Raw genomic sequence first — 24,595 nt, 5'->3', positions numbered from 1 at the left:
GGTGCTCGTCTCCACCGCATCTCGGCCCATGGAAGAGGCCGCATTTCGACCAGGAAGCCCGCCTGCGTGCATAGCGTTCGCCGCCTGCGTTTCCCGGTGAACATTGCGGTTACAGACGCTGCAGTTGCCGGGAAGCGTGAGAAGCAGTCCGGGATATGTGAATGCTATCGCGTTCCACTCATAAAGGCGAAGCTTAAGCGTCCTTCAAACTATTTTACTTTGTTATTTCTTCTAAAAAATATAAAATCCTGCTAAAGTGGTTTAAGAACTGATTTGCATTTTCCTCCACCTATTTTTCGCCATTCCCGTTGCGTTGTCATTGTACACTCTTTGTCAGGTGAGCGGTGACATCACCTTTTGTGGACAGCATCACGACAATCATATGCGAGAAATTAAGCGAATAAATAATTTAATAGACGAGTGAATAAACAAATAAATACATGAGAACGCACATGTGCATGTACGTATGTACGCGCAAACGCACGCACACGGGTACCCAATGATTTCTTTCCCTTTTCCAGCGTCTATTTAGCTCAACTTGGTACGAGGTATCGTAAGAAGCATCTGTCAGTGACGCAGTGCGTCGAGTAATGAGAACTAACGAGCTACTGTCTCAAAGTATCGACCGGGAAAAACAGGCCTCTTGTACCTTCCCTTGGTCTAGCAAAGAAGGCATACATGTACATGCGCACACGCACATGCGCACATACATGCGCACGTAGGTACCTATATGCGCACATGCATACGCACATATGTACGCACACGTACCATGCACGTACAAACACATATACGCACGTGTGTATATGCGCACACCATAAACACACATAAGCACATGCGGACGCACATGCGCACATACATACACATATACGTACGCGCATGCGCACTCACACGCGCACGCACACGGGTATCCAGTGATGTCCTTCCGCTTTGCCGCGCCTGTTTATCTCAGCTTGGTATGAGGTATCTTCCTGCTGAGAAGTATTTGTCAGTGACGCGGTGCTTCGAGTCAGGGCGCTAACGGGCTTCTGTCTCTCAAAAAGTATCGACTGAGAAAAACAGGCCTCTATTGTTCCTCCTCTTGGTCTAGCAAAGTACGCGCATATTTACATGTGCACGCATATGTCCACATATATGCGTACGTAAGTACACATATACATCATCATCATGATCATCGTCAGCCTGGTTACGCCCACTGCAGGGCAAAGGCCTCTCCCATACTTCTCCAACTACCCCGGTCATGTACTAATTGCGGCCATGCCGTCCCTGCAAACTTCTTAATCTCATCCGCCCACCTAACTTTCTGCCGCCTCCTGCTACGCTTCCCTTCCCTTGGGATCCAGTCCGTAACCCTTAATGACCATCGGTTATCTTCCCTCCTCATTACATGTCCTGCCCGTGCCCATCTCTTTTTCTTGATTTCAACTAAGATGTCATTAACTCGCGTTTGTTCCCTCACCCAATCTGCTCTTTTCTTATCCCTTAACGTTACACCCATCATTCTTCTTTCCATAGCTCGTTGCGTCGTCCTAAATTTAAGTAGAACCCTTTTCGTAAGCCTCCAGGTTTCGGCCCCGTAGGTGACTACTGGTAAGACACAGCTATTATACACTTTTCTCCTGAGGGATAATGGCAACCTGCTGTTCATGATCTGAGAATGCCTGCCAAACGCACCCCAGCCCATTCTTATTCTTCTGATTATTTCCGTCTCATGATCCGGATCCGCCGTCACTACCTGCCCTAAGTAGATGTATTCCCTTACGACTTCCAGTGCCTCGCTGCCTATCTTAAACTGCTGTTCTCTTCCGAGACTGTTAAAGATTACTTTAGTTTTCTGCAGATTAATTTTTAGACCCACCCTACTGCTTTGCCTCTCCAGGTCAGTGAGCATGCATTGCAAGTGGTGCCCTGAGTTACTAAGCAAGGCAAAATCATCAGGCAATCGCAAGTTACTAAGGTATTATCCATTAACTTTTATCCCCAATTCTTCCCAATCCAGGTCTCTCAATACCTCCTGTAAACAGGCTCTGAATAGCATTGGAGAGATCGTATCTCCCTGCCTGACTTCATTATTGGAATTTTGTTGCTTTCTTTATGGAGGACTACGGTGGCTGTGGAGCCGCTATAGATATCTTTCAGTATTTTGACATACGGCTCGTCTGCACCCTGATTCCGTAATGCCTCCATGAGTGCTGAGGTTTCGGCGGAATCGAACGCTTTCTTGTAATCAATGAAAGCTATATATAAGAGTTGGTTATATTCCGCACATTTCTCTATCACCTGATTGATAGTGTGAATATGGTCTATCGTTGAGTAGCCTTTACGGAATCCTGCCTAGTCCATTGGTTGACAGAAGTCTAAGCTGCTCTTGATTCAATTTGCGATTAACTTAGTAAATACTTTGTAGGCAACGGACTGTAAGCTGATCGGTGTATAATTTGTCAAGTCTTTGGCGTCTCCTTTCTTATGGATTAGGATTATATTAGCGTTCTTCCAAGATTCCGGTACGCTCGAAGTCATGAGGCATTGCGTATACAGGGTGGCCAGTTTTTCTACAACAATCTGCCCACTGTCCTTAAACAAATCTTCTGTTACCTGATCCTCCCCAGCTGCCTTCCCCTTTGCATAGCTCCAAAGGCTTTCTTTACTTCTTCCGGCGTTACTTGTGGGATTTCGAATTCCTCTAGACTATTTTCTCTTCCATTATCGTCGTGGGTACCACTGGTACTGTATAAATATCTATAGAACTCCTCAGCCACTTGAACGATCTCATCCATATTAGTAATGATATTGCCGTCTTTGTCTCTTAACGCATACATCTGATTCTTGCCTATTCCTAGTTTCTTCTTCACTGCTTTTAGGCTTCCTCCGTTCCTGAGAGCATGTTCGATTCTATCCATATTATACTTCCTTATGTCAACTGTCTTACTCGTGTTGATTAACTTGGAATGTTCTGCCAGTTCTATTCTAGCTGTAGGATTAGAGCATTTCATACATTGGCGTTTCTTGATCAGATCTTTCGTCTCCAACGATAGCTTACTGGCATCCTGTCTAACAGAATTACCACCAATTTCTATTGCACACTCCTTAATGATGCCCATAAGATTGTCGTTCATATCTGCAACACTAAGGTCCTCTTCCTGAGTTAAAGCCTTACACCTCTTCTATAGCTTGACCCTGTATTTTCCCTCTTACCGCTAATCATTGATCGGCTTCTTATGTACCAGTTTCGTCCGTTCCCTGCTCAAATCTAGGCTAATTCGAGTTCTCACCATCCTATGGTCACTGCAGCGCACTTTGCCGAGCACGTCCACATCTTGTATGATGCCAGGGTTAGTGCAGAGTATAAGGGCTATTTAATTTCTAGTCTCGCCATTCGGGCTGCTCCACGTCCACTTTCGGCTATCCCGCTTGCGGAAGAAGGTATTCATTATCCGCATATTATTATGTTCTGCAAACTCTACTAATAACTCTCCCCTGCTATTGCTAGAGCCTATGCCGTACTCCCCCACTGACTTGTCTCCAGCCTGCTTATTGTTTACCCTGGCATTGAAGTCGCCCATCAGTATAGTGTATTTTGTTTTTACTTTACCCATCGCCGATTCCACGTCTTCATAAAGCTGTCGACTTCCTGGTCATCATGACTGGATGTAGGGGCGTAGACCTGTACGACCTTCAATTTATATCTCTTATTAAGTTTCACAACAAAACCTGCCACCCTGTTGTTAATGCTATAGAATTCCTGTATGTTACCAGCTATATCTTTATGAATCAGAAATCCAACTGCTAGTTCTCGCCTCTACGCTAAGCCCTGGTAGCACAGGATGTGCCCGCTTTTTAGCACTGTATATATTTCTTTTGTCGTCCTAGCTTCACTGAGCCCTATTATATCCCATTTACTGCGCTCTAATTCCACCAGTAGCACTGCTAGACTCGCCTCACTAGATAACGTTCTAGCGTTAAACGTTGCCAGGTTCAGATTCCAATGGTGGCCTGTCCGGAACCAGGGATTTCCAGGTTCCAGAGCACCTGCGAACCAGGGAACCAGGAACCATTAGGCCAGAGTATCTTCCTGCTAAGAAGTATTTGTCACTGACGCGGTGCTTCGAGTAATGAGAACTAATGGGTTTCCGTTTCTCGAAAGGTGCTGACAGGGAAAAACAGGCCTCTATTTTTCCTCCCATCGGTCTAGCAATGTGCGCACATTGCTGAGTAGACAATAAACATGATCGCTTTGGCGTAAACAAGGAAGGACGGAAAAGAACAAGGGAAGCGTCAACTTTCGACGGTTTATTCTCTATTGTATAACATGCAATATGTGCACGCAGGCGAATGTGCAACATACAAAAACAGCTTCAATCGCGCAATACCCTAATCACAGCCGGCTATCAAAAAACCTTCCTTCTGGATGCAAAAATTGCACTCGTCTGTCGCTAATACAAGACGAACCTCGCTCTTTTATATGAAACGGCTTTAACAATTCACGTGCCGTGGTGTCCCTGCTTCTTCCAAGAATCCGTATCTTTTCCAGTCGTACATCGCCCTGACCTGAACTGCAGTGCTTAGACAAATGTGCTCGGTCTGTACGTTTCAGTGACATCGTATGTTGCCGCGCACACTCATTTATGCATCGCCCTGACTGGCCAACATATATCTTACCGCAAGACAGCGGAAACTCATACGCGACCCCAGTAGCACATTTTATGTTCGACTTGGCGTGCGACAGAGAATTCATGTGTCACACACTTTCTGCGGACGCATCCATGGATAGGGTGTTTTCCCTAGACGTTGAGGATTTGTTTGATTCTGTCCCGCACAATGAATTGTTTTTCTGTGTCAGAAGTTACACTGACGAGAGCGGTGTTGCCTTCCAAAATGCTGCAGGTGTGTCTGCTGACGCTTTTTATCTCTTCTCAACTTTTATCGCAACGTCACCTTCACCAAATTTCATGACGAATTTTATATACAAAGACAAGACATTGGTATTAGCTCGTGTGCTGCTCGTTGTTTTTATCTACTATTGACCGTGCCTTGCACCAGAATTATAATGGGGGGGGGGGGGGGGGAGAGGTTTTGAAGGTTTTTAGGTATGTTGACGATTTTTTTATTGTTTTAAAGCAACGATCCATTGCCTAATATAAGCCCATTGTTCACAAACTTATAGCGGCATTTTGCCGTCTCCGAAAGGGATTTGTATTTACTAACGAGGTACCTTCCTTCAATTTCTTACAATTTTTAGATCTTAACAACACCTTGGAGACGGTTCACACCTGGTTTTATTCGCCTCGGACAACAAACGAATTACAGCCATGTGAGTCGGAAAATTCCAAGACAATTGAGAGCCATTGTTAAACAATGCTTTGAATCCGCTCTTGTATGGTCGTGCCCTCACGCAATGCAGGCAAACTTTGCGAATCAATTGGTTCGACTGTGTTCCGCTGGGTTTCTCCGCGCGCTCATTACTGCCATTGCCCAGTCGCTCCTTCGGAAATTCAAGAGTGACAAACACAGGAGAAGAGCTGAGCAAGCGCAGAGAACGGTGAGGCCAGAGGTCTTACCTCATAAGAACCGTGCAACCCACAACTTAAAGAAGTTTGCAGAGAGACATGTGGTGGCAGTCGTATTCTCTGTGCCACGCAAGCTCGCCCAGCTGTGTCCTCGCATTCTCTCTGCTAGGAGCAACAAATGTGGTTGTTTTAAAATACACGCCAAGCGGTACACAAAATGTGCTACGGGAGTCGTGTATGAGTTTCCGCTGTCTTGTGGTAAGGCATATGTCTCAGTATGTCAGCAAGACTGGGCGATGCGTATATGAGCGTGCGCGAGAACATGACCTGTCACTGAAAGTTAAAGACGGAGCACATTTGCCTAAGCACTGCAATTCACATCAGTATGAGCCACGACTGGACAAGATACGGATGCTTGGGAGAAGCAGGGACACCATGGCACATGAATTGTTAGAGGCGTTTCATAATAAAGAGCGAGGTTCGTCTTGTATGAGCGACGCATCAGTTTTACTTTTCCATGCAGAACGAAGGTTTTTTGATAGCCTGGTGTGATTAGGGTGTTGCGCGATTGAACATGTTGTTGTATGTCGCACATTCGTCGACGTGTAGATATTGCATGGTAGACAATAGAGAATAAACAGTCGAAAGTTGGCGCTCCCTTGTTCCCTTCCGTCCGTCCTTGATTGCGCCAAAACAATTATATTTATGGTCTACTCAGCAATATGAACCGACTGGCCCAGCAACATGCACTTCTGTACATGCGCTGTACACACGCGCACGTACATACGCACAGAGGTTCACACACATATGCGCACGCACACGCAAACACACACCTGCGCACGTGCATACGCTCATACGTACGCAAACACGCACATGCGCACATACATACGCATATACGTATGAGCACGCAAACACGCACATGTGCACATACATACGCATATACGTACGCACATGCGTACGCACACACGCACATGCGCACATACGCATATACGTATGCACAAGCGCACACACACGCACATGCGCACATACGTACGCACATGCACACGCACATGCGCACCTACATAAGCACATGCGCACTCACACGCGCACACACACGGGTACCGAATTATGTATTTCCGTTTTATCACGTCTATTTAGCTCGGCTCGGTATAAGGTATCTTCCTGCTGAGAAGTATTTGCCAGTGACGTGGTGCGTCGAGTAACAACAACTAGCGGGTTTCTGTATCCCCAAAAGTGCGGACTGGGAACAGGCCGCTATTCTTCCTACCCTTGGTCTACCAAAGTACGCACATATGTAGATGCGCATGCACACACGCACATGCGTAGATACATACGCACGTAGGTACACACACGCACATGCGCGCACACACACGCATATGCACATGCCTACGCACATACGAAAGCACACACATACAGGCGTACATACATTCGCACGTACGTACGCACACGTGCTTGCGCACATACATACGCATATAAGCACGCGCACGCGCACACGCACATGCGCACATACAGAAGCACGTACCTGCGCACATACGCACATGCATACGTATATACGTACGCACAAGCGCACGCACATACGCACATGCGCACATGCACACGCACATACATATGCACATGCGCACGCACACACGCACATGCGCACACGTACTCACATGCGCACATGCATCGCACATACATATCCACATGCGCACGCACATGCGCATACGTACTCACATGCGCACGCACATACGCACATGCATACGCACGTACATATGCGCATACGCACATGCACATACGTACTCAGATGCGCACGCACACGCACATGCGCACACACGTGCGTGTGTGCGTGCACATGTGCGTATGTATACATAAGCACATGCGAACTCACACGCGCACGAACACGGGTACCCAATGATGTCTTTCCGATTTCCCGCGTCTATTTAGCTCAGCTTGGTATAAGGTATCTTCCTGCTGAGAAATATTTGTCAGTGACGCGGTGCGTCGAGTAATGACAACTAGCGGGTTTCTGTCTCTCGAAAAGTGATGACTGGGAAAAACAGGCCTACCCTTGATCTAGCAACGTACGCACATATGTACATGCATACACGCACATACAAGTATTTGTGAGTGATGCGGTGCTTCGAGTCAGAGAAACTAACAGGCATTTGTCTCAAAAAGTATCAACTGGGAATAACTGGCCTTCATTTGTCCTGCCGCTGCACGAACAAGGTCTAGCAAAGTACGCACATACGTACATTTGCACGCGCAGAAGATGAAAGGGTACGAAATTTCGATTTATAATCTAAGTGGAGGACTGCGAAATAAATTTGACCGGTTCTTTGGCGTGCTCCAAAATCTAAGCTCGACTCTAAACTAAACTCTACTCTAAATCTAAACTCCACTCGCATCGGTATGCTGTCGCAGCGGCCAGGCTCGAACGCACAACCTCGAACTCAACAGCGCAACAAGATGGCCGCCAAGTTCAAATCAATGGAAGTCTCAGTCTCAAGCCAAGTTTTCTACGACCGGTCCTGTTTTCTTTCACGTCTTCCTCGAAACTAAGGCATCCCTTGTTCGGTCAATAAGCAACAAATGTAAGATTTTTTTATCGCTGACAAAACTATAAAAAATCGTCCCTAGCTTGAAACACATTTCTACTCTTTGAGCTGAACGAGAAGAAAGGGGGTTAACCGAGGGGCCCGATTTATATGAATCATATCCTAAGAGGCCAACAAACAAAGACACCGACGACAACACAGGTGAACTTACTTGTACTTACTAATTGAAATAAAGAAATTGAAAGTGGATAAGAAGCTTGCCACAAGTGGGAAGCGATCCAAAGGATATGGGGTCGTTCCCCACCTGCGGCATGCTGTTTTTTCATCCACTTTCAATTGCATTAATTTATAATTTCTTTATTTCAATTTGTAAGTTCCCCTGTGTTGTCCTCGGTGTCCTTGTTTGTTGGCCTCTTATTATGATACCCTTTGAGCTGTATTATTGTGTAGAAAAGGTACCTTACACCAGAAACCAAAAGGCGGGATCGGCTTAATACCAGAATATCGCTAAATAGCACGGGAATAATTAATTGGTGCGGCACATACTGCAATTTACGAATTGTAGCCGACGAGTTCACAAGTCATATTCAGTTAGAGGGAAATCTGTGGACAATAGCGGTTTAGAGCTATGCCTGCCGAAGTATGCAATGAAATGCCTTGGTGTACAGGTTATTTTTGAGCTTCACTAGACAAAAATGCGTTTGTTAAAAAATTTAGTAGAACAGCAGACCATTTTTACCGCAATTTTTACAGCGCTTATCTTGAAGCAGCTGCCAGTTTCAAAATTGCTTTCAACTGGAAGCGCCACGTTAAATAACGGGCTTTTATTAGTAAATCGCACTTTGTGCACTAACGTAGCTAGTTAAAAGTTGATCAGTGAACTTTCTTTAATTATTTTACTGATTAATGCATTTTTTTATTTCCTGAAGTAATGTGAGCCTCTACAAGTAATACATGCTGCCCAAGCAGTAGACTTGAGATAATTGCCAGAAACATTTTTCGCAAATCATGTTAGCTTGAAACCAAAACGGGATTTGTAAAATATTGTTGCGTAGTTAGGTCGTAAAACAGGAGTGGAAGTTAGCATCGTTGCGAAAGTAGAGCCAACTTACAGTCTCAAGAACGTGCGATGATAGGTACTATTATAAAGCAGACAAATCTTCAAGTGCGCTGATGCAGATCATTACGGTAAGGGCAAAGCCAACTTTGTCCATAGTAAGTAGCTGACGTGCTAGAAGCTCATTAGAACTTTGGCTTACGACTGGGGCTGAGAATCGCAAGGGCCCCTCTGTAAACGACCCAGAGGGAGCTCGTCGGGAGAAAGAATAAAGATAAACGAATGGCTAGGGTCATTGAATGTAGGAAAGCACAGATCGCAAAGTCTAAATTTACAAGCATAATGCAGTAGCTCCTGTTTTTGTGTGGTTAGTTGATCTGGCTGGGTTTTCTCTATGTACACTTTTTCTTTGTCAATACGTACTTCCTAACTTTCTGTGACGTTAGCTACTGCATCTAGAGAAAAAAAAAAAACTCTCAAAGGCCGTATACTTCCGCTCGACATTAAAAATGTTGCTGCATTTCAAACTTTCTGTAGCATTCTCTCAAGCTGCGTTTCTGGCATATCTTCCCATATAAGTCACTAAGAATGTGTTCGGGAGCAGGAAATGCTGCCATCAGGTTCTCTTCACACAAGATATCTTTCTAATGTGGAACCATAATAAAAAACGCTACAGAAATTCTGCGAATTCTCTACTAATACGTGAGCATTCTTTGACTCAGCCGCTACTTCGCCTTTATTATTTAGCTAGGTCGTACATGATTACCCATCGCGACCAATCATATACTATTACACTACCATAACGATTACATGCGTTGACTTAGCCAATTATGCAATGATTTCGCAGACGTATCGAACGAGCCCAAACGCAGTCACAACTGGCCTTTCTTTCCCACACCACAGTTTTCTTTATTTTTTATTTTTCCTTTTTTGTTACGACCTTGACGCGACGACGGCGACGTAACCAGTTCTTTTTTTTCGAGCGCTACCAGTCATCTGCTATTGCACTATTATAGCAATTACATGTGTGAACTTCTTTATTTTACTTTCTGTTACGATCTTGCTGCGGCGACAACAGCGTAACCGGCTTCTTATTTTACAGCGAAGCTGTATATGGCAAGCCGATTCGTCAGTCCGTCTGTCGCCTGTACGCCTAAAGCTTCTCCATCGCAGCCGAGCGTACGCGCAGCACTTCCTCCCCAGCTCAAAAATACGTACTCCTGAGGAGCAGGCAGCTTTCGATTAGCAACGCCGCGAGCAGAACCGGGAACGAGCTCGGCTACGCCGTGCTTATGCTGCAGCCCGGGCAGAAGAATAGGCTCGTGCATCCGAGCGCAGGCAGCAACTGCGTACCAAGGGTCCGCCAAGCCGACGGGATGAACCGTCGGGATTAAAGGGAAGCTGAAGAGTCTGTCGAATTCAATAAGACGCTCATACACGGATGCGGGAACCTTATAAATCATGTAGGTAAAATTTGGGGTTTTTTTTAAATTACGAGCGACGTAATCGTCGGTTGAAATTGCGCTGTAGCTGCGCCTCCCGTCGAATGCCGCGCGCTGCTGCTGACGCTGACGATGCGAGCGGAGACCGGAAACCGCGGTGTTGTGACGTCAACTGTAGTGTTTCGTTCCTTCGCAGCGTCCGCGACCGTGCCTGACCGCGCTTGTTTCTGCGTGCGTGCCATCGTAATCTGCTTCGATCGACCCTGCATTGCTTTGTTGGTGCGTCTGCGTGTATGTAGAGTGGTAGTCAACGTGCGTGGTAGTCAACGTGAGTGGTAATCAACGTGAGTGGTAGTCAACGTGGTAGTCAACAGATGAAGGTCACTTCACATACTGCATGAACCGGGAAGCTTTTCACGCGTTTAAACCGTCTTTGTAGATTGCCGACAGCTTTGGATAGCGCACAAATGCCGACGATCGCATCCCCGCTTACGTTCCACGAGGAGGCATGCAGGAACACAACACTACAGTTGTTTGACCGGAAACGAGCTCACTAGATCGGCGAAAGATCGGCGAGATCACTAGATCGCTTTGCAAAAAACATACTCACCAAAGAGCATTTCCAACACGAAGAGATTCCAAGACTTTGCTTTCGTTCGCGTCGAAAGCACTGCTCGCACCAGCATCGTTTGCTTCTTCGAGAGGCCGGCTCTTCGCAATCGGCTCGTACATGTAGGGAGTAACGCCGAACTCCTCAGAAAAACGCAGTCTCTCTAAATTTTCCATTACCGTCTCAGAAAAACAGCACCAAACTACCTGGCACCGCGCTTCATGTGTAGCGGCAGTGGTCGGTTACTAGTGTTGACGTCACGAGGCGCCCGACCAATCACAGGCGGAAACGAGACGCGCGAGCTAGGCGTGTCCGCTGCTACACTTTTCGTCGAAATAAAATATATTTGCGCTTTCTTTCGCTCAATTTCGATACGATATTCGAATTCGGAGGGTTGTAAACCATTATGTACAAATGTTCACTCATTTTTTCTGGAAAACCTTTCAGCTTCCCTTTAACCCAGTGATAGACACCGGGGCCGCTAGATTCAGCTTCGCTGGCTAACCATCTGTACGGAGCGCTTGGGCGGTGATTTTTTTATTTATTTATTTTCTCTAACACTACCAGTGTTACTGCACTGTGATAACGGTTGCATGTGTTAACTTTAGCAATTATACGTTTTGTATTGCAGATATAAGGCGTCACGGGATGGCTAGATTCTGCTGGTCTACACGCCCAAGAATTCTTACGCACTAAAAGTTGTCGTCGAAATACTTTTGGAATGATTCCGCCAATTGACAACGCTACGTCAATTACCTTTTTCAACTGGTAGCATTAGCGCAGGTGGTGTTATTTCGAAATTGACCTCGAGGAGTAGGTGAAGTCATGTATATTTGGCATAAATCCTAAACGTACAGCAAAACTTACAAGTTTAACCACAAAAGTGGCATTCAACTTGCAATGTCGCACTCAGCTAAGACAGAAGCAAACAGAACGTTAGCTACTAATCATTATCATCATCATATTTATATTTCTTTATTATTTCATTTAAGACCCACTGTGGGCTACTACGTGAGGGTGGGCATCAGGAAGTCTAATATATACACGTATTTTTACTAACTATATACACAGTTACACTGTTGAAGCCATCGTAGCGCGAAGAAACACAAGCAAACACGGATTCTGTGCGTGTTAACCCACTTGTCCAAGAAGAAGATTTACATTTATACTAGCAGGCAACTTAACTGCCCGACAAGGATGGACCTCGTCATATTCGCGGAAGCGGCCGAAGGACGTGCTTAATTTGTCCAGCAGACTGCTGTTCTCATGGCGGACTCTGTCTAGAAAGGCAGGCAGGCAGACAATCGATGTAGTCATAAAAACGACTTTCAGTCAATGTATCCACTTGCCAGATCCGCTGAAGGCCTAAGATATCGTTATCATCGTCGTTATCATCAACATCATCATAATCATCGTCGTCTTCGTTTGTTCTTCCTTAAACGCTTCTTCCGGGAAATTACTTCATCGTCATCACTCAGGGGCACTGGGCAAGAAATAACAGATAATATAACCGCCAAGTTAAGGTGCTATGGGCTATTTCAGGTCCTCGAGATCGGAGACTGCTGCTGGTCTTCTTATCTAGAATAATGCCTACGATATCTTCTTATCTCTTTAATACACCCTTCTTTATTGATGTACCTGACACCGAATATGCCTTTCGAATATACACCAATATGCATTGCTGGACGGAGGGTAGCAGTCCCTCGCTCTTGAGTAACACCCTGTCACGGAATATTTTTTTTCTCTTATATGTACGTATAATATACGTATGATGTGTACCCGCAGTAGAGGTGCGTCTGGCATTTAGAAAGGAGCAGTCGATGGTCGGCTTCGCGTAATGTACTTACGAAATCAAGCGCGTTTTTTAAGCCGCTCATGTACGCTGTGATTTCCGGTAGTCTTTGACGATGCGTTGATCTTCGCTAAATGCAGCCTCCGAAGTTCAGCGGACAATTAGATCCCTGGGGAGCGTAGACGCGTGACCTGGTTCCCGAGCTCGGTGCAGAGACTGGAATCTCTTTACAGCTCACCGCACTTGCGGGTTCAGTAACGCTCTATCTTTTCGGCGTCATCCGCAACTCGACTTGACGTCAGCTGCTACCGTATATACTTGCCCACTTCAGAAGTAATCTTGTACTTGCGTCGCCCCCTTGCCTCCTTGGTTTCTCCCGCATTTCTCGATCCCATTTTATATTCAACGCCATGATGCATTAAAGTGCACTGTTCGTATACCTTCTCTGGCCTTCTGTGGGGCGTTCTAATTAGCCATGTCCCTTTAGGCCAAACACACTCCCTGGGCACAAAAAGTTTTCAAGTCGGTTCCCGTTACCAACCGGTACGTTACGAATGCGAAAAGAAAGCATTTCGTTGCTATAGCAATCATGCCGACACTTCGGCCACACTTGCGGGGTCAGCGTCATGCCCGTATAAAGATAGGGATTCTTTGGCGGTGAACGATGGCGGATAAAAGAGAGATGATGGAGTTCGCTGTTAAGGCTGCGACGGCGTCTGGCGTTGGAAACATCCTGGCTAGACGGGCACTGCTTAAAGGCGTAAAACAAAGAGAGATGCCGGTGTTATCGCGTGGTCTTTTGGTCTGGAGGAAGCAGAGATAAATGATGCGGTTGAAATGAGTCATCAATAGCTGCGGCTGAAAATGAAATGGGATTTTGGAAGCGGGTGCATGTTAAAGAAAAAAAAACGAAGCGCATGTGTCTTAACCGCACATGTTTACGCGGGAAGTGAGCTGTATAGAAAAATTCTGCGTAAATTTGCCTCAGTGTCCGGTTCGCTTCCCTCAAATGTCTTCTCCTTTGAATCACGTGCATCAGACACAAGTCCTAAAGTGAACAAAATACTTCCGGAGGTCACGTATAACTTCATTACCTTGTCTGTATATTTTTCTTGCGTGTCGTTTTAACCTCTCCCTTTTACGTCACCAGACAGTGCGCCCAGCCGGGAAGATAGACATCAGAACCGTGAAGTCAGGCTCCCAATCCATTTCCCGTCACCCGAAACCGGCGTCGCGTTGCGGCGCACTTGAGTACCGAGCCATGGCCGATCAAGAGCTCGCCCGGACGCAAGGCGCATGCCCCATACTGTCCACGACAGGGATTATCGCAACTCGCCAGAGAGCATGCATTTGATGTGGCGGAATGCGAGCGGTCAGTTCCATCAAAACCTGTAGCTCGACACCCGGAGGTGCCAAGACTGCGGCAATGCGGAAACATAAGACGGACGCAAAGACGAAACGACCCGACGGGACCCCGCAGTTCGAGAGCAGGACGCGAACGCACATTGTCCCATAGATTGAGGATGTGTCGCCACCCTTAGAAAAACGAGCCTTTCTTCGTGTGATGTTCTAATGCATTTGGTGTCGCAATCAACAAATCGGTTTTCAGGCGAGATTGTAATACCTTTAGAGCGAAGATTTCTAGGTGGATGCTGCTGGCCATAACTGCCGCCGCCGCTCCTGTTCTCTTACCGAGTGGTTCATCAGGACAGCACTAACTTAACGAATCAGCTTATACCTAACCCCGTCTTTACCAACCATAACAAATGTACTGATGGCCGACTGTTCTTTTACGGAATTACGCTTTGGAACAACTAACGGTACTTGAATATTTTCACTGCAACGAAAGAATAAAATTTCAGAACCAATTCGAATATTGGAATCTGATATGTGAAGGGAGGCTTTCGTGAAACGCGTAAATAAAATGATTTAAAACCGTTTCCGTCAACGCGTTTTGCAGCACAGCGATTATGTGCCTGCCGGACAAACAAAACAAGACTTGTAAACCCCCCGCCACCACGTCACCCAAACGATACACCTGACCCCACGTGACTACGATGCACTGCCTCCGGGATTCGCCCACTTTTTTATCACGTCATCTCCGGAATCAGCTCAGTTTACTATTGCGCTGACTCCGGGATTGGTACGCCTTACTCTACCAGAAGACAACCGAGTAGTCGCGTCAAATCCCGGGAATGATGGCACATCTGTGACGGCATTTCGGGGGAAAAATCATCTGGGACGAATATGTCGCATACTTGCTTTCTATGTTATTTGGAAAAGGACTGAAGTCAATGTTCAATATATAGCGTACCAAGGGCTATCGGGAAGGTATGGCCCTACGCTGAGCACCGTATGTGCTAACCGAATGGAACGATACAATGACTTCCATGAAAGCCGATGGGAAAAAATGTGTTTTTTGAAATTCAATTGTGCATTTATATGTAAGTTCGTGTGAAACGCGTGACCAACTTGATATGCTTAATGTAGGAAATTCACATGGAAGTGAACGCAAACACAGCACGCCTTCGCTGAGAGCAGTACTAAATGCACTAAATGTGCTTAATCAGAATTCAAATGTGAAAATTCAATATTTGACGGCGTCTTCGGGCGCAGCTTTACTTCATTGCGAGACAGTACCGTTTTCTGCAGTCTCGTAATAAAGTTTTACTCAGCGAAAATCTCGAATCTCACTTTTGGATCCGACTATCCGACTTTGTAAACTTCATCACGCAAGCCAGAAAACTATCTAAAGGACATAAACTCGTAATAATGGGGGATTTTAATGCCCCCCACACAGCATGGGGTTACCAGCACACGACCAAGAAAGGAGCGCGAGTGCACGATTCGGCGCAACAAAATCACCTCACCCTCTGGAATGATCCTAAACTACCGACCCGAATAGGCAACAGTGTGTCCAGGGATACAAATCCCGACCTCACCTTTACAGTAGGAATATCCAAGGCGGAATGGACCCGACTGGAAGAAAATCTCGGCAGCGACCACCACATCCTTCAGCTTGAAATCCTGCACCATAAGAAGCCGAGTAGAACAGGAACGGCAAAGCTGACGGATTGGAAGGCCTTCCGAGAACATGACATAAAAGAAAACATCGAAAACATTGAAGAGTGGCTCACCGAAGTGGTCAAGACGGCGGAGAAGCACACTAAAGTCATCCAACTCACGATGGACACGCCAGCCGTAGACTCTCACCTCCTACATCTTTGGGATGCCAGAAGAGGACTACTGAGGCGGTGGAAAAAGATGAAACTTAACCGCAAACTGCAGAGACGGATTGCTCACATAACAAAGCAAGCAGAAGAATACGGAGATCAGCTCAGCAGGCAGAATTGGCATAAACTGTGCGACCAACTTCAAGGCACACTCAGCACGAAGAAGACCTGGCATATACTGCGAGCCCTTCTAGCTACCACCAGAACCAAGACCCAGCAAAGACATGACCTCAAGAAAATCATTAACTCCCATCCAGGAACAGACAAACAAATTCTGGAAGAAATCAAGCGTAAACTTGTCGGAGACAATGCCCCCACGGTTACCGATCCCCGACCGTACAAAGGCGAACCAAATCTCACCCTCGATAGCCCTTTCACGCTTCCTGAACTCCATGCCGCCCTTGCCAAATTGACCCGTAACACATCGCCAGGAAATGACAAGGTGACCAACAAGATCCTACGAAACCTCCCAGACAAGGCCCTAAATGGACTCCTCGAGTACATGAATAACTGCTGGGAAAAAGGTGTGCTCCCAGCAGAATGGAAGCACGCAAAAGTAATTATGATCCCAAAACACAACAAGCCACTACAAATCAGCAACTTACGGCCAATCTCCCTTACTTCCTGCGCTGGAAAGCTGCTCGAACACATGGTTCACGATCGCCTCACCATATACCTCGAAGACTCAGGACTCATGCCCGACACAATGTTTGGCTTCCGACAGCTCCTCTCAGCACAAGATATACTACTACAGCTCAAGGAAGACCTCTTGGACCACCTAGAACGCCACAAAAAGTTCTCTATTTTAACAATAGATGTAAAAGGAGCCTTCGATAATGTGAAGCATGAAGCAATCCTCCAAAATCTCCAAGATACAAACTGCGGAATCCGGACCTACCAATACGTACACGACTTTCTCAAAGATCGCACGGCTACGGTGGGTATAGGCAACATACGAAGCGACAAGTTCGAAATGCCCAACAAAGGAACTCCACAAGGGTCAGTCATTTCACCTTTGCTGTTCAATCTCGCAATGATTAAGCTCCCACAACGACTCGATGGCATCGAAGATTTAAGCCATGCAATATACGCCGACGATATAACGTTATGGACAAAAGCGTCCACAACCGGCCAACAGCAAACTACTCTCCAAGAGGCAATCAATCAAATAGAACAGTACCTCTCAAAATGCGGTCTCCAGTGCGCCCCCGAAAAATCAGAGCTACTTATACTCAAGGCAAGGACCCGGGGAAGACCACCAGCCTACGTCGCTCCAGATCCCAACGTCAGACTCAATGGAATCGATATCCCTCAAGTTGGCTCCCTCCGCGTCCTTGGCCTCACAATACATAAAGACGGTTCTGGGGCAGCTACACTTCCGAAGCTTCAGAAGACCCTAACACAAGTAACCCATCTCATTCGGCGTATAACCACCCAAAGAAGAGGACTGAAAGAGCAAGAAACCGTCCAATTAATCCAAGCACTCCTTATAAGCCGGATCACATATGGCACCCCGTATCTACTCCTCAAGAAAGCTGAAATTGAAAAACTCAACATCATCATCAGAAAAGCAATCAAGAGCGCACTAGGACTCCCCAGTATGACCTCAACCACGACACTCCTCAAACTTGGCCTCCATAACACCTGGGAAGAAATGAGCGAAGCGCACAGAGCCAGCCAGCTGGAACGCCTTAAGCTGACTCAAACAGGCAGAGCAGTACTTCGCAAGCTCGCATACTGCGAAAGCTTCATAGCAGACTCAGACGCGAAAGCCCGATTGCCGCCACTTCTTCGTGACTCTATCTCAGTCGCTCCAATACCTCGCAACATGCATGCAACATACCACAAAGACAGAAGACAAGCAAGAGTTAGAGCGCTTAGCAAGAAATACTCAAAGAACCCCAACACGAGATATACAGATGCGGCAAAATACCCAGGTAGAAGAGCATACGCAATTACCGTGACCAACAACCAAGGGAAGGAGCTAATCGCTGCCACCATACCGGCCAGAAATCCAGAAACGGCGGAGGAAGTGGCCATCGTCCTCGGCATCGCCACATGCACAGACACAGCAATCATCTTGAGCGACTCGCAAACGGCATGTAGAAACTTACGAAAAGGCCGAATTTCTGCCGCAGCAGTGAAGATTCTCAAAGAAATAACAAGACGCCAAGAACTACCCGACACCTACGTCGCATGGACCCCAGGCCACGAACACCTGGCAGGAAACGATGCAGCACATGCTGTCGCCCGAGAGCATACCAGCCGGGATTTCCTGCCGCACGGTCTCCGGAAAGCGACGAGGGTGGAGGACATTCCCATCAACTACGCCGTAATATTGCAACATTACCGACTGGAAAGAAGACAATATCCTCCACCTCATCCAAAATTAAGCAAGGAAGAAGCTACCGCCCTCCGCAGACTACAAACAAATACGTATGTACATGGAATTATCATGCACCGAATGCACCCCACCAAATTCTCATACCTATGCCGGTATTGTGACGTACCAGACACGCTCCCACACATGGTGTTGGTGTGCCCGCACCGCGAGAAAAACAGTGAAGATGATGCCTCAGAACCGCTACAAGCGATCGAGGAAACGTGGGAGGCAATGTTAAAGGCACAGAGCCTGGAAGATCAGCAAAGTCTGGTGGACCGGGCCCGGGCTGCAGCATTAGCCAACGGCTTTCTGGACTGAGAGAGCCGCCCACCTAGAGCGAAGAAAGGACACTTTCTCGCTGTTTCTTACAATAAACGTTCATTCCTCCTCCTCACTTTTGGAGGGCGCTGGCGGTTGTTATAGCTTTAAAGAACTTTGCCGATTTTGGCCATCGATTATGTGCCCCGCCTCTACCGAACTTATGCGCAGCGTTATAGCAAAATGCTTAACCACGCGGCCGTGAAGACGTGCATCAGTTGGGTGCCTCAAGAGGAAGTGAACCACCATTCCATCCTGTTGACGCCTTGCCGAAAAAGATGATAATTCCTTGCCTAAGCGAGTCGTTGTAGCGGTAAATATCCATCACTATTTTTTATTTCGATGCCAACTATATGGCCATTCCAGGCGCATTTCTGCCGTCGCAGTGAGCTTCCGTGTGAGTGAAAGCGTGTGAGGGTGAGCCGGCAAACGCGGTTCAGTCTCGCTTGGGCGATCGAAGAATGCGGCCCGGACGCGTGCCCTCTCCTGTGGAGTGCGAGGCAGGGGGAGAGTGGGTGGTGTGAGGCGAGGGCGGAGGGACATACTTCTCCGGTGGCTGCTACGGTGCCTCGATGTCCTCCTTGCCCGCCGCGGTTTCTACTACTGCGTTGGCCACGCGAATGAGGGGAAATTATCTTTATTTGGTCCTGGAGAGCCCCGATCAGACACCCGCCGAAGGGGGGTCCGCGCGGTTGCTGGCCGCGCCCACGCCGGTACTGGAAGACCGGGGCCCTCCTCCCGTTCGCAGGCCTCCTGGACTGCCGACAGCTGGACTGAGAGTTCGCCGCTTTTAAGGGCCCTCTCCCAGTCCTGCTCTGTGCTGAACTTGGTCTACGTAACGCCGGGCACTGCCAGAGCATGTGAGCGAGTGTGCACTTATCCGCCCCGCAGCTAGAGCATCCTGGATCTATGCCTTCAGCAAAGTGACTGAACATGCTACGAGACGGGGACGAACCTGCCTGCGGCATCCCGAGAGCCAATGACAGCAGTCTAGTGAGCTTGGAATGCGGAAAGGGGTACCTCCGTCTTGACAGTTGATAATGAGACGTAACCTCGTGGAAGGTGCTAAGTAGATCCCTGAAGCTCTCCGCGAACCCGCCTGCGGACCCGCCCGGACCACCGCGGCACGTGATTTCTCGCGCATGGTTATGGGCAAGTTCGTTGACGTTGGAAACTGACGGATGAGCCCCTAAGCCCATGTGGGTCGGAAACCAGCTAATTGTGTAAAAGCCTATTGTGCCCCCAGAGCGGAGGATAGCGGCAGCCTCCTTGGAGACCACCGCCGGGGCGAAGGACCGTGCGGCAGCCCTGGAGTCAGTGAATATATGAGGATGCAAAGGGTCCTTCGTTAAAGCTATCGCTACCTGCTCCGCTACGGAGGCAGACACCTTCTTAACGGAAGCTGAGTTGAACACGCGCCCCAGATGATCAATGACTACGGCCGCAAAGCTATCGGAATGGCCATACTGTGCCGCATCAACGAAAGCCACTTTTCCCGGGGATCTAGCTGCGAAGTCAAGCAGAGAGCTGGCGCGTGCCTTTCGCCGGCCAACATTGTACTGCAGATGGATGTTACGCGGGAAGGGTTTCACCTCGCAGGTATCCTTCATTTTCTTTGTAAAAAAGACCTTCTGTTCCGGACTGCCCGTATGATGGTATCGCAGCGACTGTAGGAGACGCTGCCCAGCCTTGGTGGAGGAGAGCCGCGCGACCTGAACTAGTTTCTCTGCCTCAATCACCTCCGATAGGGTGTTGTGCATGCCCAGGCTCATGAGCCTGTCCGTGCCGGTGCTCATGGGGAGTCCCAGCATCCTTCTGATACTTTTCCGCATTAAAGTGTCGAGTTTATCTTCTTTGCGTTTAGACCAATGCAGTGCCGATGCGACGTAATTATTATGGCTCATGAGGAACGCGTGGTAGAGCCGAAGGAGGTTGCTCTCCCTCAGCCCTCCCCTGCAGTTTGAGACCCTTAAAATCAGCCTGAGCATGTTTTCGGTTTTGGAGGTGATGCGCGCCAAAACCTGCGAGTTCCTGCCGCTGGACTCAAGAAGCAAGCCAAGCATCCTAATACAGTTGACTCTGGGGATCGACAGCCCGTCCGTTGTGGTTAGCGTAATCTGTACCTGATCAAGCGGCGAGGTGGGCCTCTTCGCGGGCTGAACCGGTCTGTAGAGAAGCAACTCCGATTTGGAGGCGGAGAGTCGAAGCCCCGTACCCTCCAGAAAACTTCCGGTTATAGACAATGCCGACTGGAGCGCTTCCTCCACCTCAGCATCCGAACCTCCCATGCACCAGACGTAATGTCGTCCGCATATAGGGCGTGTTTAGTATTGGCTATTTATTTATTTATTTATTTATTTATTTATCACACCCTCAGGGCCATTACGACATTATAGAGGGGAGTGGTTACAAGCAAAACGGGTAAATTCAACAAACAAAAGTTACTAGTGCAGAAAATTATATATATATATATATATATATATATATATATATATATATATATATATATATATATATATATATATGTATATACAAAACTATTTAACAAATGGCACCTAGATATACAATGTTAGCTACGGCGTTTCTGAGTACAGGTTGAACAATGTAAAAAAAAAGGTTCCTAGTTATACAGTGCTAGCTATGGCATTCTTGAATAATTCGTGATCTGCGATAGTGGCCATCGAGGCGGGGAGGCGATTCCACTCATTGGAAGTGCGTGGTACAAATGACTGCAAAAAAGCGTTGCATCTGCAAAATGAAATGCTGACCTTATGAATGTGATCTAGTCTGGGCGATACATACGGAGGCGGTGAAATAAGTTTGTTGCGTAGCAGCGGGTGATGAAATAATTTATGAAAAAGGCACAAACGGAACATTTTTCAACGTGATGACAAGGACGGTAGGTTAAGGCTAGATTTCATGGCACTGATACTCGTGGTTCTATTATAGTTAGAAAGAATGAAACGAGTAGAGTTATTCTGAACCATTTTCAGTGAGTGCATTAGGTTTACTTGACCTGGATCCCAGATTGAAGCAGCATACTCAAGTTTAGGTCGTATTAGAGTTTTATAGAGGATTAATTTTAAGGAAGAAGGAAAGTGGAAAGACGCTCCGGAAGGCCTTTCATGGCTATGTTGAACAAGAGAGGCGAAATTACCGCTCCCTGCGGGGTGCCCCTCGCACCCAGGGTAAAGTTCCTCGATTGTAATTGCCCGATCTTTATGGTTGCTTTGCGGTCCCGGAGGAAGGCGCGAACATAGGCGTGGAACTTTAGTCCCAGCCCCTTATGTGAAATGGTATCAAAGGCCTTGGCGAGGTCAAGGGCCAATATTCCTCGAACATCTCGGGATTCTCGGTCGATAATTTGCCTATAAATCAGGAGCATCACATCCTGGGTAGAGAGACCCGGCCGGAAGCCTACCATGTCATGTTGAAAGAGCTCGTTATCCTTGATCTGCCTAGTAACCCTGCTATGAACCGCATGCTCCATCACCTTCCCCACACAAGAGGTGAGGGAGATGGGACGTAAGTTCTCCTTAGCGAGTGCCCTGCCCGGCTTGGGAATGAGTACCACCGAGGCGGTCCTCCAAGCCTCCGATACGCGGCCTTCTGTCCAGAAGAGATTGACCTCCTCGATTAACTTAGCGATGGACTTATCATCAAGATTACGCAGAAGCCTATTCGTGATTCCGTCAGGACCCGGGGCTGAGCGACTGTGAAGCTCATGAAGCACCTCTTCGATCTCAAGTTTCGTAAAGGGCGAGTCGATTTCCTCCAGTGGCCCTCCCCGGTTTTCTGGGTAATCCCAGTCCCCGACAGGGCCAACAGGAAAGTATTGCTCCGGCAATTCCTTAAGTAGAGTCGCGTCATCGGCCCCATTCCTTGTCTCTGCTTGGAGCAATCGGTCGATTGCCAACGTCTGATTACCTTTGGAGTTAGTTTCATCGAGCAGCACCTTCAAGAGATTCCATTTGCCTGCGGTGCGCATCTGCCCGTCTACTTTCAAGCAAACTTCATTCCACTGCAACCTAGATAGCTCCTCACAATATTCCTCGATTTCTTAATTCAGGAGCACTGTGCGCTACGCAGCCTCGTGTTGAGCTTCTGCGTGCGCCATCTGTCAACTAGTGACTTTTTAGCCTCCAACAAATGCGCAAGACGTGAGTCCATTGCATCCACTTGTAAGTCAGTCTGGACCGTCTTGGTTGCGAGGAGCGCATCCTCCGCTATTCGCGAGAAGAGGTCCTCCAACGTGGCATATTTGGTCGTAATCAGCCTTGCGGCGCTTTCTAAACTCGTCCCAGTTAGTCACCCTGAACTCCCTAGGAGAAGCTGTCCTGGTTTCCAGGGTGAGCGAGAAGATAAAGTGATCGCTTCCCAGGCTTTCCTGCAGGTTTGCCCAATGTGCGCTCACAGCGTTTCTGGCAAATGCTAGATCCGGAGTGGTGTCTCTTGTAACGGAGGTGCCCACCCTAGTTGGGAACTGGGGTCCTTGACCAGCTCCAATGAATATTTCGTCATATTTTGAACCAGGTTTCTCCCCTTAACAGTGGCCTTTGGATATCCGCAGGTCGGGTGGTGTGCATTGAAGTCCCCGACAGCTACGAGCGGCGACTTGCGCGCTAGGGCAGCCGCCTTTGCGATCACCGAGGAAAACGCTTGTCTGTGATTACGAGGGGTACTGTAGACATTCAGTATGAAGATGCTTCACTTAAGCCAATTATTCGGGATGATTTTGACAAGCTGGGCCTCCAAAGTAGAGTGGCCTAGATCAAGCTTGTGTTCTACAAACGCATATTTCCTCGCAACCAAGATAGCCAGACCGCGTTGCCCCTGCCCCCTATCCGATACAGAACGATAGCCGGGCAAGGAGACTGCCGTGTTAATGGTTTCCTGTAAAGCAATCACACGCGGCCTAACCGCCAATGGGGGAATGTACTGCTGGAGGGAGACCTTGCGCTTTCGAAACCCCGCGCACTTCCGCTGCCAAATGACAAACTCATTTGCGTTGGAAGCCATGATTGCTACCCCTGTTTTCCCGACTTATCGGCACGTCCTTATTTACGGTGGCCTGAGCCATTGGCATACCGGGGTCCGCCTGGGGAACCAGTGAGACGGGCGTCACCGGGAGGACAAGAGAGTTCTCGCCGAGACCAAGCCTGCTTCCGATCATTGCGACCTTACGTGCCACGAGGTCAAAGCATTCCGCTTGCCGCGCTACCGACTTTTACAAATCCCTGATTGCTCCAAGGACGGCAGAGTCGGACGCCGCCGTAACCTCTTCCTCCGGACCTATCTTCCGCTTAGCCGGCCGCGGCTCCGCCGATGGAGACCGCGCCAGGGGCTGTGCTTAATTCCTGGGAACTTCGAACTCGATCCTCATCTGCTGAAGCTGAGCTTTGAAGGCAGAGTTCTCCTGATTTAGAAAGACGACCCTAGGGTCTTCCTTTTGTTTTGGCAGTGCCGCGCGCGTTACCTGTGCTGGCTGCTGCGCCGGCCTTGGCTTGGCTCGATCCGCCCAGGTGGTGTAAGCCTCTTGGATTCGCACCCTGTAGCGGGAGTGCATCCTGGAGCGCGAACGCCTGCGGGAGTGAGAGCGGCTCTTGGAGCGGCTGCGGCGCCTCTCAAGAGCTAGCGAGGGAGAGCGCGTTCTCGCAGGTGATGCCACGCTGGAATTGCCTGATGTCAGGACCTGCTGGGCTTGCAGGTGCTTCTTGGT

At 48.0% G+C, this 24,595-nt stretch overlaps 1 protein-coding gene across 1 annotated transcript in view; it reads left to right on the top strand.

Moving 5' to 3' along the window:
* The window catches only part of LOC126529572 (hemicentin-1-like), a 117,576-nt gene that overhangs the window by 40,642 nt on the left and 52,339 nt on the right, over nucleotides 1-24,595 (top strand). The gene's annotated exons all lie outside the window — the stretch shown is intronic.

This window comes from Dermacentor andersoni, chromosome 9 (genome assembly GCF_023375885.2).
Source record: "Dermacentor andersoni chromosome 9, qqDerAnde1_hic_scaffold, whole genome shotgun sequence".
Taxonomy (NCBI): domain Eukaryota; kingdom Metazoa; phylum Arthropoda; class Arachnida; order Ixodida; family Ixodidae; genus Dermacentor; species Dermacentor andersoni.
This window is presented reverse-complemented; position numbering and strand designations above follow the sequence as displayed.